Source organism: Panulirus ornatus, chromosome 16 (genome assembly GCF_036320965.1).
Source record: "Panulirus ornatus isolate Po-2019 chromosome 16, ASM3632096v1, whole genome shotgun sequence".
Classification (NCBI taxonomy): domain Eukaryota; kingdom Metazoa; phylum Arthropoda; class Malacostraca; order Decapoda; family Palinuridae; genus Panulirus; species Panulirus ornatus.
The window spans coordinates 32,119,911-32,141,400 of NC_092239.1; the positions used below are offsets into that span (position 1 = coordinate 32,119,911).

General features: G+C 41.3%; 1 protein-coding gene across 6 annotated transcripts in view; it reads left to right on the forward strand.

Annotated features, from left to right (window-relative positions):
- LOC139754219 (neural cell adhesion molecule 1-like) overlaps positions 1–21,490 on the forward strand; it is a 265,506-nt gene that overhangs the window by 32,108 nt on the left and 211,908 nt on the right. Inside the window, exon 1 of one of the 6 annotated variants that reach the window (XM_071671500.1) lies at positions 6,733–6,775. The exons of 4 other annotated variants lie outside the window; for them this stretch is intronic. The gene's annotated coding sequence lies outside the window, so the exon portion shown is untranslated. Of the gene's footprint in view, positions 1–6,732; positions 6,776–20,918; positions 21,043–21,490 lie in introns of those variants that run through there. One more of the 6 variants, XM_071671499.1, reaches the window with a different exon arrangement.

Below are 21,490 nucleotides of genomic sequence, written 5' to 3' on the forward strand. Positions count from 1 at the left end.
CTTAACGTGAAGTGCGTAGTTTTTGTTTCGATGGTACCTCTCTCATCAGTGGTTCCTGGTGTATACCTTCCTTTACAGTCTTAAGAAGCTAAATTCAAGTAGTGATATTGATCATTGTGGCAACGCAAACTTCAATATAGAATGCGTCAACTCTTTATGTGGTTTGGTCATGGATTTTGAGATTCATCTTAACAACAGGTGAAGAAATGTCTCTCAGACGATGGCATGTTTCAAAGACATGTTTTTCAACCAGTGATTTATCGTCCTCCTGCCACAGGTTTGCTGAACGTCTGCCTCTTCATGGCTGAGAGTTACTGTCTTAAGCAGACATCTAGTTACAGCGCTCCACATACACTCCGTTTTCACAATCATGGGGAACGCTGAGCTTTCCAAAAATCGAGGAAAAAAATAAATAATATCGTCTGAGGTTCAAGGATTGCGTGGTTGTTGTCCATTCATTTGTAGCGCTGTGTATTATGGATGTCTGTTCAATCTCCATCAAGTGTTTTAGCAAACTCATCCAATCATGTTTTTCCCCGCAAACGTATGGCATTCGTCTTGGGGTAAGGTACTTTCCGCACACTATGCTGAAGTGAAAAAAAAAGTTGCCAGTCTTGATGGAACAGAGGCAACATAACTGTATCAGGTATGGCCTATCTGAGGTAATGTGGGTCAAGTATGGTCTTCGTATGGTTAACTGGGATCCCATCGTTGTTAGTCATGCGAAGGAAGTTAATGTGTCGATCATGAACACCTCGATGTGGTGAGGTGTGGTTTTGCGTGTAGGAGATGCGACTCCAGTGTTGTTCGTCGGAGGGTGAACGCTGGCGGCCACTCGCTCCTGAGCACCGTGCTAGAGAATGGATGGTTCTAGTGTGGGAACCCGGGCACCGTTGTTCATATGGATGTTTGACGTATCGATCGTGTCAGGTGTCAGGAATAGTTCCAGTGTTAAAACTCGGGTGTGAGGGCTGATAATAGGGAGAGAGGAGCTTTAAGTTGTCGTTAGCTAAGCATTTTTATGAACCCGTTGGCCATGATCATTATGACCCAGGAATGAATGGTTTAGGTGGGAGAAATATGATTAGTTGCGTCGAGAATCGAAATATAAACATCGAAATGCCGATCATGTGCAACCCTGCCCCACGTAATAATGTTCGAGGTCGTCAGCCAAGTTGACCATAAGGGCCTCAGAGCTGTGGAAATCTATAAGGAAGTGGTCAAAACGTCAGTGAGGAAAGTCGAGAGAGAGACATTTTGTCTCGCCGGTCTGTTCCTGTTGCTGTCGCTGATGTCTGCTGCTGGTGTGGGTGGCGTGGTCTGCTGCAGGTGTTCATGGGCTGGTCTTTTGCTGGTTTCGATGGATGGTTTGCTGCTAGTGATATCAGGGTGGTCTACTGCCTGTGACCTTAGTGATCTATGGTGCTGGTTTTGTTCGAGTTTAATCGTAACGATGGTGCTACAGTGGTCTGCTGGTGGTGTTGCCGTGGTCTTCTACTGCTGGTGTTGCGTCAGAGTCTGCTGGTGGTGTTGGCGTGGTCTTCTTATGCTGGTGTTGTGGCATGGTCTGCTGGTGGTGTTGGCATGGTCTTCTACTGCTGGTGTTGCGGCATCGTCTGCTGGTGCTTCAAAAGGGGACAGACTTAGATTTTCCTTTTCTTCAAAGCTCATTTTAGTCAGGTTTCATGCCATTCTTGTCGCATTCCTTTGAATCTTTTCCATCAGTTTCATCTGGCTCTTCACGTGAGTAAACTTGGCTTTCCGTACCTCAGGATACTTGGCCACTAGGCTATTCCCTACCTCAGGACGAGTGTAAGAAGTGTTTAACTTGATAAGCATCTCACTGTCTATGTATTTAAAGCAGACTTAACATTGACCAACATTTAGTTTGCCTCCACCACTCCATAGTTCTGATAGGAAGCTGTTGTTCTCTTGGTGGTTCGCTCTCGACGTAAATCCAAAATTCTCACATCGTGATGATGTTTCCCTCTGGATGTTTTGAAACATACGGCGTCTGCCTCTGGCGGCCGAACTTCGACTTATCTTTTGACGATCTCTCTCTCTCTCTCTCTCTCTCTCTCTCTCTCTCTCTCTCTCTCTCTCTCTCTCTCTCTCTCTCTCTCTCTCTACCACCCATTACTCTCTGCAGCAGATACACAGCCTTGTTGTCGCGCGCCACCAGCAATATGTCCGGGTTGATAGTTTGCTTTGTTGAGGGTGATGGGCAAATACCTGTGTCTGAAGTGTTCGGCAACAATGTCTCTCGTGTGCAGAATCCTATTTGAGGCGAAAATTTTGTGCCTAAAAGAGTAAGATGTGACTAATATCTGTACTGTTTACACTCTTGCTGAAGGTCTTGGTTGTAAAAATTACCGAAATAGTTATTAATATAACTAATACCGATATTATTGGTAAAATAATGAACAAATTATGGAGAGAGAGAGAGAGAGAGAGAGAGAGAGAGAGAGAGAGAGAGAGAGAGAGAGAGAGAGAGAGAGAGAGAGAGGTGTTGTGTAACTGCCCTTCAGTTCAAGCATGGGTAGTCCAGCTTTCATAATAATTGGACAAAGAATATGTGGACGTGATGCTGAGGACCGTGATGAATCTTATACACCTTAGGAGTGCCTGGGCTTAACAGGTGTGAGGGATGGAACATGATTGGATGTGAAGTTATGTTTGGCCATTGTCTTGATTTAGCTGATGGTGACGTTGTCGTATATATGTGTGACTGGAAGGAACGGCGTCCTTCAAATTAGCTTGGAACTGTCAAGTGGTTAAATGATGTCAGTTTTCCTCCCGTAGAGTTTCTTTAAAGAAAACTGTCAGCTAATGAAGGGCTGACTAGCCTAAACTTGGACAGGGCTTTTACTTGATGCAGATGAGATTTTAAGAAATTCGATGGACACAAATGTAAAGCGTTTACTTATAACCGATGAAAGAGATTCAGTCAACATGTCAGAGGTATATAAAACACTGTAACACCGTGCTAGAGGTATATAAAACTAACACATGCTACGTATCTAAAACACTGTAGCACCGTGCTAGAGGTATATGAAACACTGTAACACTGTGCTAGAGTTATACAAAACACTGTAACACCGTGCTAGAGGTATACAAAACCCTGTAACACCGTGCTGGAGGTATATAGAATACTGTAACTCCATGCTAGAGGTATATGAAACATTGTAACACCATGCCAGAGGAATATATAACATTGTAACTGTGCTAGAGGAATATAAAACTTTGTTAACTTTTCTAATCAACTTCGTCCACCGTGGCTTTCGACTGTTTACATAGTGACTCGCTAAATGATTTACAGTTAACACAAAAGTCATGCAAAAGTAGTAATAAAGAATAAAACATGAATTCGCTTGATAAGAATTTCATGAAGTTGGTCGCTATTCAACTCACGCTTTTGGCTAAATCTAATTATTATGACTCAAATTCAATACTGACTACTGAATAAAAATTTCCCTCTCTATGAATAATTGTCTGTAAAACTCAAGAAAATATTCCAGGTCATTCAGGAAAGAGCAAAGCCTGCAGTGTTCAAACTTTCTTTTCATCTTTGCTTGTTGAAGAAGAGCCAGATTGCCCCGTCTCTGGCATAATACTACCACTACCACGGGAATGGAACAATTTTTCGTTATTTCTTTTTAAGACTTTGTCTTTCTGAATGGCTATGGGGTATGTCAAGTCTTGTCAAATAGTTTGTCTTATCTTATTTTGATATCTTCTATTCATGTCTTATACCACCCAGTTCCTTCCTTTGTAGCTTCCTCTTTTCTTTGTGCTGTACAGAACATAATCTAGGTCAAAATATTGCTAAAATATCTTTGCTCTTTTCCCCTGGGGCAACTGATGAACGACAAATATATCAGCAACGATGCTTTCTTCTTTCCTTTAAATTATTGCTATTTTTCTTTTCGTCAAACTCCTTTTATCTTGTCAGTGTTGTTCACTATCAATTTCTCCTCCGTCAGAAAACTGCAGGAGGGAGTCAGGATAATTCAATAATGTATGAAGATTTTGTTTTCGTTCTCTCAGTCCAGGAGAGTCAATGTCTCCACAGGAAATTGGGTGACTCTCCTACCACACAGGGTTACTGATGAATCTCGTTACAATGCGTAGATAGGTTAACCAAGGTGTATGTTTCACAAACGTCTTGACAACTTTTCACATAACAGTCAAGGGTTACTTTTTCTGAGAAACTTCATTCCATCGACACATCTATGTATCCAAGTATGTATACATCCATTTCCCCATCACCACTCTCACACACCCTCAACCCAGACATGTTAACATGAACCACAGACTTCCACACTTTAGTAAGTGCTCCTGAAGCTCAGAATACTTAGTTGATTCGATAAGTGAGACCAGTGTCTCCATTCACTCTACATGTGTTCACGAAATGCTTCCATTGCACCTGATCCACAGTCAATTCTCCAACAAAATCATCTAAAATATCCCTAACATTAATCAGTTCTCAGACCTAGTCTATCCATTTATTCTGTGATCCACTTTTCCTCTTTATACCTTCCACTCTACTGAATGTATCTCCTTATCGAACCCATCATTGCCATAATATGAACATGAATATATTCATTCCTAAAAGATCTTCTTTCATACGACTTTCTAATGACATCTTTACTACACACATTCTTCTCGCTCCTTTATTCTTTATCCTACGTCACCTCATAATTCCAAATTTACCACGCAAATTATCCATCCCTACAGCCCCTATCTTTGACCTCTTCAGGCCTATATAAACATAGGTTTTGTAACCATACATGGACGATGGGATAATGGATCCTTCATGATATCTCCCTGTCAACTGTAGATATTTTTTCCTCATTCACCAAAGCTTTCAGTGCACCTCCAGTCTTTCTCTCTCGCACGGCTCTACTTTCACCTGTTATCTGGTTCTTCCATAAACTAACGTCGCGTTCTTATTCGCATTCAGACTCGACATTCTTTGCTGAGACGGCTCAGTGTTTTGTTTAGCTTTTCTTCTGATCTAGAAAACATAACATCATTAACATACATAAAATGTGAAAACTTCCATTCTCGTTTCCTCTTGAGACGTATCACAACCATTATTACACTATCACATTATCACAACCACAACCACTCTCACCTCACGTAACGCCCTATTCATGAAAATATATCAAAACATAAACGATGTAAGAATAGTGGTTTAACTGTCTTTATCGAGTTGACCGTTTTAGCGTTTCACGATTCCCCGAGAAAGCGCGTTGTTCAGTTGTGAGCCCTGTGCTGTATTGATGGCTTATAGCTCACTGGTTACTATCCAGGAACTCAGAGAGAGAGAGAGAGAGAGAGAGAGAGAGAAAGAGAGAGAGAGAGAGAGAGAGAGAGAGAGAGAGAGAGAGAGAGAGAGAGAGAGAGAGAGAGAGAGAGAGAGAGAGAGAGAGACCAGCCGTTGCCTACCTCTCACAGGCGTTCCTGGCTACCTACGTCTCTTCTTGCTTGCCATCGTAGAGCAACAAGACATTTACCAAGAGCTTTGTCATGACCTGCCCAGGTTCATGGTTTTATTTTCTAAGCTGTGTCACGCTTACTAACATGCGTCACCGTAGAGCCTTCGGTCAAACACATACTGTAAAATAACTTTACTCTTTTCTCACAAATCATTCCTAGATTAAGATAACGAGATTGACGACGACATTATCTATATACATACTTGATATCTGAAAAAAAAAAGAAGGCGAATACTTCATTTACACGTTGTGTATGAAGGGACGGGAAATTTTATCTATACTTCTAAGTAATCGATCGACCTTATGACCAGCATTTCGTTTTTACAACACTACGAACTGATAAACGACATTACGCGGTGAAAACAGCCACTTGATTGTATTTTACGATATAGCGATAGTTCACTGCCATCATGGGATATAAGTAACTTAAGAAAATTTTATGCTTTTGCAATTGTACACGTGAAAGATAGCACTGTCTTGTAAACATAAAAGAATTACCATAAATACAAAAATGAAAGAAAAAATTTATTCACACACGTACTTTTCGTTTATTTTTAAGACTGCGGGATTGGGCCACTTAATATTGATAGGCATGGAAAAATATACCTGAATACTGTACCTAGTAAAGAAAATCCATCTTACCTTAGTAATTGATGATCCAGTCCACTTTGACCCTACTAGTACACGATTGGAACAAGAAGAGAGCCAGAATATGTTCCCATTAACTAGCTCATCTTGATTTATAAACGAAAATGCAGTAATTGTTAGGGAACAAAATTTCAAAGGCCCGACGCAGCTTTCCTAGTATCCATCACGAAATCATGCATTTTTAGGTTTATGGGAAACCAGCTGGACGAGGGAACTTCAGTGTCGTGAAGACGAAAGCCTCGACATGTAAAGACGACGTCGTACTGGCACTTTTTTTGCGTCAAATCGCGGATTTTCTGTCGTTTTTTCACGCTTTCGTCTCGACTTTCAAACTGTAACGTTCATACTAAATGCATCTTTCCCGCCTGATTGGCTGCTCGCGAGTTCGATGGTCAAATCAAGATCCATACTCAATAAAAAGAAAAATTATATAATAATCCATAAAAGGAAAATATTTTTTTATTTGAAAATGCAAATTATTATATTTATCAAGAACTACTTAAGGCTTTATACATATATTTTTCTGTTTGTATTAGATTTTTTAAATACGTCTAATATGTTTGTTTACATTAAGAGCGTCCCGCATGGATCCCATCAGGAAGTGTCTTAGTTTCTTCAATGCGCCTGTAAGTTTGTACCTTTTGTTCCTTTGTGGATAAGCCTGTCCAAATTATTTCTTGTAGAGAGTAGCTCTTTTACCCAGCACATGATACGGTGCAGAATAGCTGCTGCTTGCAGGTTACTTGGTGCTAACTTTAGTTATAGTTGACGAAGGCGGAGTGATTGACGCGTTCGTTCTGTTCTGTATGCATTTGTTGTAGCGAGCTTAGAGTAATGACATTCCTTAGGAAAATCGATGCAAGAAAATGACGCAAAAAGTGCTCGTGTGACCCCACCGTTAGGTGTGATTGCGGAAGATCGTGTAAGGCGATCCTTGCACGACCTTCCTCACAGTCAAAGGCAGCCTCGTATTAAAAGGGTCGAGTGTGTTCATGGATAATGTGAAGTACAACTTGTGAAAATTATAGTTATTTTAGGTTATGTGACGGTGTTACCTTAGTTGGAGGCAATGTTATTTGAAGTGAACCGTAATATGCAGACTGATATGTAAAATATTGGTATAGGGAATCTAAGACACACGAATCGATATTATTAACGTTTTAAACATCCAGCGATTTTTGTTAGGTTAAGTTTGTCTTGGTTGAATTTTTTTCCTTGGTTTTTGATGTTTTTTGAACGATTCTGACTTTTTTTTTTATCTGAAGCGGTATAATTATTGCGGCAGTTTTATTACCGTTTTGGATATCCTTCTCGTTTGCTAAGCTAGGCTAAGTTTAGATTGGTTGACTTGACTTTACACCCCTCAGTGCTGATACCGCTCGCACAGTACCTTTCCCTACTCACACTACACACTTCCAAGCTGTTACCTCTCTTCCCATACCTCATTTTTGCACATGTTATTCGGCTTACCTCACTTATACACATAATTTATTCTTTCACTATCCATTCTCTCCACATTTTTGTAGATATCATATTTAAGTTCTTACTTTACTGATCACATTCATTTGTCTTAGCTGATAATTTCAGTTTTACTGTCTTCTGTCTTAATCCCACATCGACTTCTTTGAGATGTATATTTACTGCCACAGCGCAGTCATCAATTTTGTAGCTTCAAAGCCACGTTTCAGTAGTATACATTAGTCTCGGATGCGCTGAACATTTCCAACGAATCCCCTCATCTCTCTCCATGGTCCACCCCGCCGCTAGTCTCCAGTTGTTCACCTTGTAACAGCTGATACCCTAGCCTTCTCCCATTCTTCGAAAGTACACCATGATTGGACATGAAGCTTTATAGTTCTCCCTATTCAGCGAAATCCCACATATATCTCGATTACATTTCCTCGGATAATCCCTTTATATATATATATTAGATTGTTTTTTTTAGAATTCTCATGTCTTCATTTAGTAAAATTTTTCAATATTCTTCAAGTTATTCATTTTGCCATAGCTACTAGCCAAGGCGAAACAAAAGGAATTTTTGTTGTATTTCTTATTTAAATCAATACCCAGGCCTTACAGCCTGCCTTGTTAACGTTGTTGTGAATCTATAAACTGCCTTTAGTGAATGTTATCCTGCGCAATGCACTCTTATCACACCCTCTGAACATATCCCATTCATTCGCAGTCAGTCCACTTCTTGATTAACTAATGATTTGCTGGTGTAGATCTCGTGCACAAAGACAAGCCCTTGCAAAAATCCCCTCTGCTTATTTACCACTTCACTGGTCGTCCCGACCTTCATTCTTTGCCCCCCCTCATTTGGTAAGCTAATACGCTCGTAAGATCAATTGCTTATCCTCTCTCTCTCTCTCTCTCTCTCTCTCTCTCTCTCTCTCTCTCTCTCTCTCTCTCTCTCTCTCTCTCAGTGTGCGTGACCGCCACCCACATCCCCACAATCCATAAGATCATCATCCATCCATCCTGACAGCTTTTTCTCATGTGATGCAGACGACGACGTACTACCAGCACGACAGGGACGTAATCAGTGTTCAAGTCATGAATTTTGTGAATATTGTTCATACGTTCATACTGAACCTGCAAGTTACCGAATAAGAGAGTAATGAGTTACCGATCAAAAACGTGGAGAGAATGTCGCATGTGCCATTTTCAGTCTTCGTACTCGCGTTTAACAACCATAGAGTTTCTCTACGTTTTGTATTATGTATTGACCCCCCCCTCACAGAACACAGTTGTTGCTCTTTACTGTATTTCCCAACAGGTGTCTGAGCTTAGTGTTGTATTCCTGCCGTAAGATAGTGTAAGCATATTGTTTATCTAAGCTCGGATGCTCCATTGGCACTTTCTTGAAGATCTTAATTGGTAATACCAGTGTATGATGGGTTTTGATACTAAGGATTCATATCACCAAAACTTCTCCGCAAACAGTGTTCAACAATAGACGCGTATCCTATCCCCCCAGACTACAACAGATGTTGGCAGCATTTCCTCAAACTCAAGATATTTCCTATCCTAAAGTGGCCACGAACGAACAAAATTTTATGCACTTTCCGAGACGTTTTGTATTTCATAGTGAAACAAGTTTGAATTAAATCTGGGTTGAAGTTCTGTGGGAGTTTTATTAAAACTAGTCGCGAAATAATTGTCCCACAGCAATACAACTTTCTCCCATTTTCTTAGCTATTTCCTCAGCCAACTTAGCGAAATATTTTGATATTATATCTAGAGGCAATGTGAAGCCATCATTACAGGAGAGGATGTAGAATATCCGAGAGTGATATGTAGTGATTTTTTCCCCTCCACCGACCAAAGAGACATTTCCGTGGATCAGAAAATGAACATCATTGATCAGAATCTTAAAGTTAAAAATGGTATGATGAGGTAAAGTATACGACCTTGTAGGTGAGTAGGTGAAACTCATAGTCCATAGTGCTGGTTTCTACTGCCATCCCTGGCTGTTGTTCGCGTTTAGATACTTAATTTCGTAAATTCTGATAGAATAGCTTGGTTAATCAGGAAGACCTTGTTATAAGCGAAGTTGGGTTGTGTTCACGGGCAGGCAAGTTTCCTACTTCCTAATTTTCCCCGGCAGAGTGGAACACAGACCCAACGACCCACCGCTGAACTAATATTTCCAGGGAGGGGAGAAACAGACCAGTAAAGCAGGATGTTATATACATAATGACAAAGCTTCAGCAGTCTCATGCTCATGCAGCACGACATGCCGCGCTGGTTTAACTCGTCTGAAACATCAGGAGGAAACTTTCATAGAATAGAATAGAAATTTCACCCTTGTGTCACCGTGTGACGTTAGTTAAAACAGAATTAAGCAGCAGTGGTATGAGTTACCCTTCGCTTGAGTGTTAACATGTCCGTGGTGTTTAATTCCTATTGTAAGATACACACCAGCAGATTAGTCGGGTGTCTGTGACGGCTTGGTAAGTATCGTGCCGGCAGATGTTACACTGAGTCTCTGATTCGACGTCATTCACTCAGTGTTGAACTCAGCACCGTAACTAACCATTTCTCACAAGCGACATCGATAGTGTTTTGAGGTGTTCCTCGTCCGTCTGGTGTCGCATCTTTTAAAAAATTCCGTTTCAACACGGAAAGGTTTCGAAACTTGTTTTCATGTATGTTGATTTTTTTTTTATTCGATATTCTCGTTATACTAGCAGTGTCCTCAAGATATGTTTCCTTTAAACTGTTATCTATCGTTAGAGGGAGGGTGATGACACATGATTATTTCTCGCAGATCTGTTTTCAACATTTTCTGACAGCATATTGCCTTCGTATCATTGCATATCAACATTTATTTCCGATCCTGGTCAGTGTATGAAACCGAATAGCTTCAGACATGAATTGATTTTGAAATCGCTTCATGTCTGATGACTACAGCGTCGGTTTAAACTATGTTTTAACTCTTTGGGAATCCCTGATTAAAAGGCTTAGGCATTTGTAAACCAGTCCAGAGATCACCAAATCGCTCTCGTTTCGTATCTCATTCTCTTCTGATATTCTCGTCTCTGATGATATGGGTGGGACATATTGCTGAATGTGTTCATCATTCTGGCTATATCAGAGCCTGAAGGAGCCTCACTGTAGCTCCACCACCCAGGCTGGCTCTATTCGACCAGCTGACGGTCGTCCTGTGTCAGACGAAGGGTCTCTTGGTGTTCCTTTATCTCCCAAGGGAATGGCAGAGGCGTGCAGATGGTGTCTACCTACTCAAATATCGATGAGGTTGCTCCTTCCTTCGCTGATATGAGATGGGCTGAGGCTTACGTGAGAGATGAAATACAACACAGTGCTTTCGTTTTAAAGGGAATTGTTATGATGTTATGCACTAGGGACTGCATGTAGATCTGTACTTGTTATGCAGAGATATAGTTCTTCCTGATATTAAAAGGGAATGCTTAACCAACTCTGACGACCAGGAGTACTGTATGAAATACCCACCAGTGTGTCATGTTACACTAAGTGGCAGGTAAAAGGGGAGCATCTGTAGAGTAGGTGTCGCTGTTGGATATCTCTTGTCACCTCCGTCAGCTTGTTGGATGTGCCGACTCCAAGAAGGTTGATTCAGTCAGACTTCGTGGCGTTCGATATCATCAGTTTGATGTCTATTTGCCCTTGGACATCAAGAGCGCTATTGTCTACTGTGCTGAAACGAACTGATGTCTTGTCAGACTCTTCACTGAGGCCAAAGCTGTATCCATAGCGTTAGGTGGCAAAAAAGCACCATTTATATAGATAATGACAAAATGGTTTTCTGTCGCTGGAAATTCTGGATCTGGTCGTGGAACTCATAAATGATGTAGCGGAATTACCTGTCTCTAGGATTAAGACGTAAATGAAGGTCTTTGGAAACTATGTTATTATATGTGGTTAGTGGATCCAAGGATCCAGCACACAGATCAGGATACGACTGAGGAGGACTCTCTCTTGGCGTATTCGGTCTAAATTATGAGCCTCCAGAACAATCATATGCCCGGTCAGTAAACTCTGATGCGATTTGAGCCTTTAGTTCGAAACTCATTAAATGACTGAAGAGGACTGGCCTTTATGATACTCCTTTTATACCTTGAACAACGAAAGTGTGGGATTCTCATCCTTCTTTCTCTTTTTGCTTCTTTATATAGCCTTTCTTCCTTTGGGAGTCAGGGCTGCAGACACCTGTTGTAACTTAACTCTTCTTTCTCACCCGAGATGACCTTGATTGAGGTATATTCTGTTCTTTATTTACCTTTGGTCCTAGGTGTCTATGCGGGGTAATGCGACGTGACTGCAGTTTCTGGGCGTCAGATCAGGGAAACCTGTGAGACTGACATAAGTTTTATTGCCTCTCCGATTTCTGGAGCGCCGGCTGTGGCTTATGAGCACGAGGCTCGTTTCTCCAAAGTTATTTCAGCCCAGAAGGTTATTGAAATATGTCTAATAACAGGAGTCCAGGGGGTCGACAAGAAAAATCATGTCTGTAGCGATTCGATCAGTCCTGTAGACAGCTGCGCCAGACAGGAGAGGTTCGTCTGAGAACTCCCGCGATGGAAGGAGCTTAAGACTGAATGCCACAACGCACCACATCGGCCTGTAGGCTTCTGCCTGATGCGATCTGATCGGCCGAAGTTTCCCGCCTTTACTTATTTCCTCACTCGTACTATTCCTTCTCTCGGGTAGAGTCATGTCAAAGGTCCTTGCGGTGTTAAGTGCTCTCTCTCTCTCTCTCTCTCTCTCTCTCTCTCTCTCTCTCTCTCTCTCTCTCTCTCTCTCTCTCTCTCTCTCTCTCTCTCCTATTGGAAGAATCTTGTAGGCAAACAGATATTTAGACACACACACACACCTGGTTAATGAGGACATATAAAGATCAGAGAGAAATCTTAGCTTAAGGAGGAGGGACAACAAAGGAAGCAATATAAAGCTAAACAATGCACTTGGAACATAAACTGGGGAATGAAAATCCCTTGTCAGAATATTGTAATGGAAGGCTCTGTGAGATTTATAGTGAGGAGGTTAGTATACATGGGTGCCTTTGGCAGAGTAGAAAATATAGGGTTGGAGAAGGGAGGGAGTTTAGTTCTAAATAAGTGTCGAAAAGTAAAGAAGATAGGACTGTCCTATGGATAAGGTATAGACAGTGCAACAACAAGCCAGCATTTGAAAGGTATAAGAGTGAGAAAAGAGTATAATTAGATCAGGCAGGAACAACAGAGCAACTTGGTAAAGTATTATATAGACAAGGCAAATGAAAATCCAAAGGCGTTATGTAAATTAATGGGTAAACTGCCAGTTAGAAAACAGTTAATCAGGCTGAGGGATTGAGAGGGAAGGGTTTTTTGAAGTTAACAAGAAAATATGAGAGGAACTGAATAATAGATTCAAAAGTGTATTTAAAGTTGAAGACAGTATAATCCAACACTAATGAGAAGGGAAGGGGAGGAAGACTTGGAAAGCATTGGAACCATCATAACAAACGAATATAGGATTATGAAATGGATTTTCATCCCTATATAACGAATGGCACTGATGAAGGTTCTCCGTATGTGCTTAAGTGAGTGTACAGATGCACTTTATTGACTGCTGGAAATGTTCAAAAATCTGATGGAAGACGGTGGTGCCATGGTTGTAGAAGGGAGAGAATGTCTTTCCCATTTCCTAAAATGGACATTGGAAAATTGCATTGACCTACTGATCATTATCTCTGGAAAATGTGGTCTGTAAAACGCTGGAAGCGAATGTATGATTACTTATATGGGTGAAACTACCAGAGTGAGGGGCAACACTGCTTCAGAAAATAATATGTTGAGTAACAATTTCTTATGTTTCAGTGAGACGATGAACTCTGTTTAAGACAGAGAGATGATGGCAGGATGAATTGTGTGTTCTTAGACTCTGAAAGCATTTGACACTGTTCTGTACACAGGAGGTTTTCAGACCAGATGGATTTTCAGGCATAAGAGGAAAACAAACTCCTTTGGTGTGCTGAAAACTATTACCGTGGAAGGAAATAGGGAACATGTTAAGAGGGTTGAGGTTACCAGCGGATATCTATGGGGTAATTCCAAGGTTGCTGAAGGTAAATCTAATTTAGTTGGTTTTTCCACACCTGTAACCTTAGTGACTCGTGATGTATGGTGGTGCAAGACATGCCTCCCAGCAAGCATCCTTAAACCTTGAATTTCGGATCCAAAGTACATCAGATATATTTCTAGATTCTTGACATTTCCTAGGATGAGAAATTTACGACTGTTCTACATGGCAAACCTTTCTGCTTTTCTGACCATGGTAACTGCTCCTTTACATAGGGGATCAGACACGAATTGGGCCATTTGACAGATGTCAGAAATTACCATTTTTACCAACGTGTACTGGCTAAGTGGCCCATCGTCATCCACTACCTCTTGTAATGGTAATGGTGTAAACAGTGCTATGCTCTTGCTGTAGTATATATACTGCACTGGCGTCTGCATATTTCATGTCGGAATATATCGATAGAATTCACTTCAGATCGAGTCACGTAAATTTTCCCTCAATGATACATGATGTTATATACTTCCTGTCGTACTGCCGAGGTCTGTGTGAGCCGGGACACCCCCCTTCCCATGATATCCTTTCGTTATTTCCCCTCGTTATGATATCAGTTTATGGGCACGGGTTATCTTGTGCGTCTGCTTGCCTGTTTCTGTCCTGCGTTGTCTGCCTGGCACGGCAGAGAAGCCCGGCCGTGGTGAGGGATGTTATCCTTTGCTTAGAGGATATTCCAGTGGAGGCTAACCCATGTCCCTCCTCGATCATCCACAGTTCTTTACTACTGTACTGTGTCAGTGGTACCACACTACTGTACTGTGTCAGTGGTACCACACTACTGTACTGTCTCAGTGGTACCACAATACTGTACTGCCACAGTGGTACCACACTACTGTTTGCCTCAGTGGTACCACACTATACCGTGCTGGTGGCATACTCCTGCCACTGTCTCGGGTACAGTAACTCGAATAAGGGACAATAAACTCAGGTGTTGTGTGTGTCTGATTCACATGAGGTTAGAGAGAAACAGAAAACCTCGTAGAGTGTCTGGTCTTCTAGTCTGTAAAGATTCTTTTATTTTTTTCTGTTTCTGTTTCTTTTCCTTCGTATACAACTTTAGCGGGGTTCGATCTGGTATTTTTTTTTTCTCTGAAACGTGTCGTAATTTAGAGTTAAGAGATTGACTTTTTAGGTTTATCTGTCCCACAAAGATATGGCAGAAATATATTTTGAAGATATATTTTCTCTTAAATTCCGTTGACTTACGTAATTCCACAACAGAATATATGATTTTCATTTCAAATTTTAAGATATTGATACTGTAAAATATAGAACAAAAATGGACCATCAGTTTAGAACTTTATAGTTTCCATCATAGTAAGAATCTCGGATTCCACACAGTATGGATCTAAACTTTTGTTGTCGACCAGTCACCACTGACTGATGTGTGAGGCTACGAAATGTCGCACACACACACACACACACACACACACACACACACCGACCGAACTGTCCAGATGGATTGAGCCGCCTGCGGACTCACGGAAGGCGGAAGTCATTGCTTATTGGAGCGCGGGGAAGCGGCATCAGAACTAATATGACAGACTGTCATTAGAATCGTGTATGAATTTCGATCCAGCTTTTTAGTGAGCGCTTTGTGTCTCGACGTAAGGATACGTGGAGAGGGTTAAGAAAATGTAGATAGAGTTGGAGGACATCGGGAAGTTAGTGAAGATGGTGAGGTACAGACGAACCATGTTCGTTATGATGTAGAACTATGGAAGTAGAGCAAACGACGTTAAGTGATTCCGTGGTGTTGCGCTCAGCGTTGCTGACTATGACGCATTCACGAGCCAGCTGGGGTCGAGCGCGTAGATTCCCCGGGTGTGGCTGTTGGCCCACAGTCAACCCAGCTGTTCATCTCGGCTAACATAAAGAAGAGACAGACTGTGCCATGTACATATTCGCACATCCAGTGTAGGTCTGACAACAAGTGGATGCAAGAATATGGTCATCGTTACAATTAGTTGCTGCGTCAGCCACCAGGTCTTATGTTCAACGTTTTAAGGAAATATTTTGATGAACTTTGGTTGAATGATATTTCGTATTAAGTCGTATTTCATGGATGATTAACTTGGCTGGAAAGTTAAGAGCATTTGTTTTTGAAATATTGCACGTTGAAAGAGGTGATGTGTCTTCATTAAATAAGTTAATCCAACATGCCGTATTGCAAATCTTTTCAACAGGTATTATTCAAAAAAGATCAGTGAATCAGGCATTACCTCTGTTATAGTGTTTGGCGCAAGTCATTTTTAATCATGTCTATCATTCATCAAACGCAAACTGACCACGAGATCTATCGTGTTTAGATCTGACGACTTGTATGTACTGAGACGAAGGAAAAAAAAATAATTATAGATAATCAAAGAAGTACGTCATGATTTCCAGTACATTTGTTATAGAAATTATGTTGTACTGTGTTTATCCGCTCTGAAAATTATTGACGCCATTGATCTTTGAGCTTCGCATATGGTCGTCCATCTGTAACTGGCTCGTCCATGTGTCAGCTCCTACTTGCGTTCCCATCTGCCTAAGGTGGACGAACCTGCGCGTGGGTGCGTGTTGTACTGTATCTCATGTGAAAAGTGGCTCGACCAGGAATAGTTTCCCGAACCCCAACGCCACAAGTTGACGGGTGGTTGCCTCCTAATCGTTAATCGATAATCGAGCCACCTTTTATTTACGTCAGAGGAGTCACGAAGTGAATTCCTCATCATCAAGGTCAGGCCTGAAAAACATAGGAAAAAGATCATTATAGTTGTATAAACATAGGAGAAGGGTTATACCTTGATAACGAGAGAAACATAGGAAATGGATCATTATAGTTCTATAAACATAGGAGAAGGGTTATACCTTGATAACGAGAGAAACATAGGAAATGGATCATTATAGTTCTATAAACATAGGAGAAGGGTTATACCTTGATAACGAGAGAAACAGGAGGCATGGTTTGAGTTTAACTGATAATATTTCTTTAGCTACTATTGATTTACTGTTGGCTGAAAAATGTCATAGATATATACGTATGTAAATCACTTCTTAGTGTTCGTTTCGATTAACAAAAACTTTATATCTTCCACGAAAGATTTATCCTTCGATTGCCTTGATAGGAGCATATGCTGCAAGCGTACTATGAGCATATGCTGTATACTGTTGCGTACTATTAGCATATGTTGCGTACTTGTTGTTGCGTACGAGGAGCGTATGTTACGACACCATGTGAAATTCTGGCATCAAAGTTGTTGATAAGTTTCATTGATTAATCCTATCCCAAAGTAGATCAATATGTTTCTCAACTTGCAATCTTGATTTTGCCCTTGGATCATCTTTCCATTAAGTGTAACTGGTAATGTCTACAGTCTTCAGTTAATATAGTAAGACCACTTCCCATCTCTGACTCAAAACTGGGTCAGGCAAAGTCTTAGATGAATTCCTAATATTGGTGATAACATTTCACATATATATCTTCATAGAGTCTTTAGAAATTAGATGATTTGATCAGATTTACTGTATTGTTACTACTACTACTACTACCACGTCTTGGAACACTATGAGTGAGGTCCAGATATACCGTCTTTTGGCTGCCCTTTCATCATGCCTTGTGATAGAGTTTCGTCACAAATCGAAACTGGATTTTTAATGGAATTTGCTGCTTGTAATATGACGAACATATCGCTGGCCATCTTATACGAAATGGCACGGGCGGTTAACCCAGGGACATCGATATGTATCACTAATTTAAAGACACAGTGACGTAAGATGATTATGGTGTGGAATTGAGTATGTCTTAAGCTGCGATATACGTTTAATATTTTCTGGGCTTCACTCCTCGTAAAAGTATCTGTCGGTTGTCGATAGTATAGCATTGTGTGCTTCGCTGTATTGGAGGAGGTGCACGTGAGATTGCCAACTTCAGGCGTCGTTGGTCCACCTTCATTTATCAGATAACGACGGCCATCTACTTACTTTGTTACCCGAGATGTGAAATGAGACTTTGTTATTAATGGAAGTTTTATTGGCGAACTTATTGGTGCTTGGGACAACTCATTGTCATGTGGTTTACAGTTAAAGATGGGGACAGAGAGATCGTCATGGTGATTTCTTCCACTGATCACCCACTCTTACACACACACACACACACACACACACACACACACACACACACACACACACACACATATGATATAAAGAATCCATTATGATCGTGTCAGCTAGTCTGTGACTTTGTGTAAGGCAGAGATGAACATAATATTCATAGCACTCTTCTTAAGATGAATGAAAATTCAACTAATTCAATCACGGTTTCATCCCCAAGAAAGAGAGAGAGAAAAAAAATGGGGCCCTTATCCACCGTAGGTGCGATGCCTCCAGGTAACGGGTGAAACTAATACATTTCCTCCAGAGTTATAATCATAGGAGATGGTCGACTCGTCCCCTGGCCTCTGTGTCGTCTTCGTCATGTGTGTTCCCAGGCAACGGCCGGCCTGCGCCCGCTCGCTTAACAAGCTCATTACCGTCGTCCAGCGCCGTGGCTCTCCACCGGATGTCATTACGAGAGTTTTGCTGATGCAGTTGTGACTTGTGAGTTGTTAATGATGAAGCATCAGTCCGATATCGCGAGATAATGAAGCCTTACAAGTAGATGTGTATTTTATACGAATAATAAGATGAATAATGAAGCCTTAGAAGGAGATGTGTATTTTATACGAATAATAAGATGAATAATGAAGCCTTACAAGATGTGTATTTTATACGAATAATAAGATGAATAATGAAGCCTTAGAAGTAGATGTGTATTTTACATGAATAATATGATGAATAATGAAGCCTTACAAGTAGATGTGTATTTTACACGAATAATGAAATTGATGAATATTTTCTGAAACGTTTTGGCTGTTTTTTTTTCGATAACGAAACACTATAAATTGAGCCATCTGGATTAACGTTTTTGAAACCTTTTTCAGTCTTTTAGTCCTTTTTTTCTTCCTCTTCGTTTGGTATATTTGTTGTGAATGATCGTTGTGATGCAGCAGACCAGCCGTAGTACTCGTATTCTACCTTGCTTAATTACATGTAAGTGGACACCACTCATCTGTACCCAGGTAGTGTCGTGGCTCTGCCCTACATTTTCTGTTCCTCATATAAGTGAACCACTGGTGCGTGAGTATCATCATGTCTGGCCACAACATCTGTTTCTTTCTAGAGAAAAAAAAGTTAGGTTCTTGGATTAATGATATCAATTATCGTGGAGGACTCTGCAGTAACTGTTATCTTGCGTGATACGGATAATGACTACGAGAAACTTACCCGCTGCCACTTTATATAATTAATAATTATCGTGAATAAAAGTGGATGAAGTAATTACCGGTCTTTATTTGACGTGCGACTGACACACGAGTTTCTTTACCCGTGACCTCACAGGTCAGAGGTTATATAACGCCAGTCACAAATATAACCATCAGTAACGGTCAGTGACCTGTTTGCTGGGGCAGTGTGGTGAACCACCTCACATTAGGCCGGGATGAGGCCACTTGGCAGGTCTCCATCATTTCACTGAACCATTAACACCAGATGAGTTTCTCTTATCGAAGGCCTTAGGTACGAGGTATCCAAATCAGGTCGATGATAGATGCCGTTTCTTCTGACGTCCCGGATTAATGTGTCTCCAAGCACTGTCCCACCGGAGGGGGGGGACCCCCCTTGTGGGGGTGGGGGTGGGGGGGGGGGAGCCCTTCTGCTGTCATCTCACTGTCACGATGAAATTGTTTTCCTCCTCACTCGAGCCCAAGATTTATCATCTCTCTCTCTCTCTCTCTCTCTCTCTCTCTCTCTCTCTCTCTCTCTCTCTCTCTCTCTCTCTCTCTCTCTCTCTCTCGCTCCTGTCTGTTTCTTTCTCTTGCATTCTTCGTGTGCACTGCACTTTCTGTTCCCCAGTTCTTGCTATTTTCTGTCTAATTCTTTTTTTGAATGCCTCACAGGCACGCCCCCCCCACCTCCTTTTCCATCTCTTGTCATTTGCTCGTGTGTTAGATTTAATCCAGTTTGTGAGTCGCCTCAATCTTGATCTGCCAACTTGGCAAATGAACATTTAAGATTTAAAACCAACCACGAGTCTGGTATTAGCATCACTTTGCATAAATACGTTAACGATATAATAATATGCAAATGACACATCTCCTCCTCCTAGTATGAACTGAACCAACACTGCTCAACCAAAGCCATCCTAGGCAGTTTCTCCAGGTAGTTGCGTCGCAGTATATAATATGATATCTCGGTACTCCATATGGGTCCAGAGGCTCTACGCTAATTAACAGCCCTCCGCAGCAATGTCAATATTTCAGACCTGAAGTGAATCTAACAGACCCGCCCCTTTACCTTTGCGATGGACCAGCTGTGTTGAGATGAATGACCTCCCCTGACACAGGGTCCTGAACCAGCCTGTCATGTATAAGGCAGGGCCGACCTTTTCTCTTTGGATGAATCATTCACAAAACTCGCAACTAAATCTAAGGTTTGTTGTGATTATGACTTTAGAATATTATGGGTGGGTTGCCTTTTACATTATACATCAAATGGAAAACTGTTTCACTGCGTCAGCGCAGATCATGATGAGACATTACACTAAACTTTCTTCATGTTAGAGCCGTAAATTAATTGATTAACATTATAGTATGTTTTCATTTTTTTTCCAAACAGTTCACAACGGTTGCACCTTCATCTCTAATTGAATAAACCACTTGATGACATTACTAACCACATTTCCTTACTCTGCTAGTTTTGTATTTCCAGATATTCATACGTCACACTTTGCCGCACGATAGGCTGTCTTGATACTCAGTGAGAGTGTGTGTTGTCTCAGGATTATCTTAATACCTGCAGAGGAATTCGATTGGTCGTTATAACCTTACGTTAACGGTCTGTAATGACCCTGGCAGGTGATTGACCCGAAGCCCATACAACCGACCAACAGTCGTCCCATGGCACTGGGACCTTGACCCTTATGCGGACAGGATCACTGTGGTCGTTAGCAAAGTTTAGTATTACCTTTAGAAACCCGGATGATCTACTACGTAGCGATATACGAGATATTTGCAGACGGCGGGGAAAGAAGTTTCGAGACGCGCCTGCTCGAAGCAGTACCGAGTCGTCTGTTTCAGACACAAGGTTCGGTGTCGTCTTCTGCCTGACGTGAAGTGAGACCGCTGGTGTACATTAGGATTTCACATGGGACAATATACGATCAACACATCAACAGGACTGGGCCTGTGTGTTGTGCCACGCTTGATTGAAGGTATTGTTCTCTCTCTCAGTTGCATGGCTGTCATACTGGACACGTATCACTCCTCTGACAGCAGCTTGGATGTTTGTTTACATCATCTGTTTTCTATGAAAGGTTTGTCTTAAAAACCTGTGGTTGTCTGAGAACACACATTGCCAAGCATCCGTCTCTTTTTACTATGGTCCCTCCTTATCTGCAAGTCAAGACCTTTCTCTTACAATGAAATCCATCCTAATACTTTGTGAGCTTTTGTATTAGGTAGAAGTACATAGCTTATGTTTTCAATGTCAAGGACACTGGTACTTACAGAGACTATGTCCAGCTTTGATGTAATGACTGTGACTTCTGACACGTGTTGGTACAAAGCATCTTTTACACATGTTTGTAACGTGTATTTCCACAAACATGCTCTTTGTGCTGGAACGAAAGTATACGTCAGTTTTCTTAAAGTTCGTGTTTC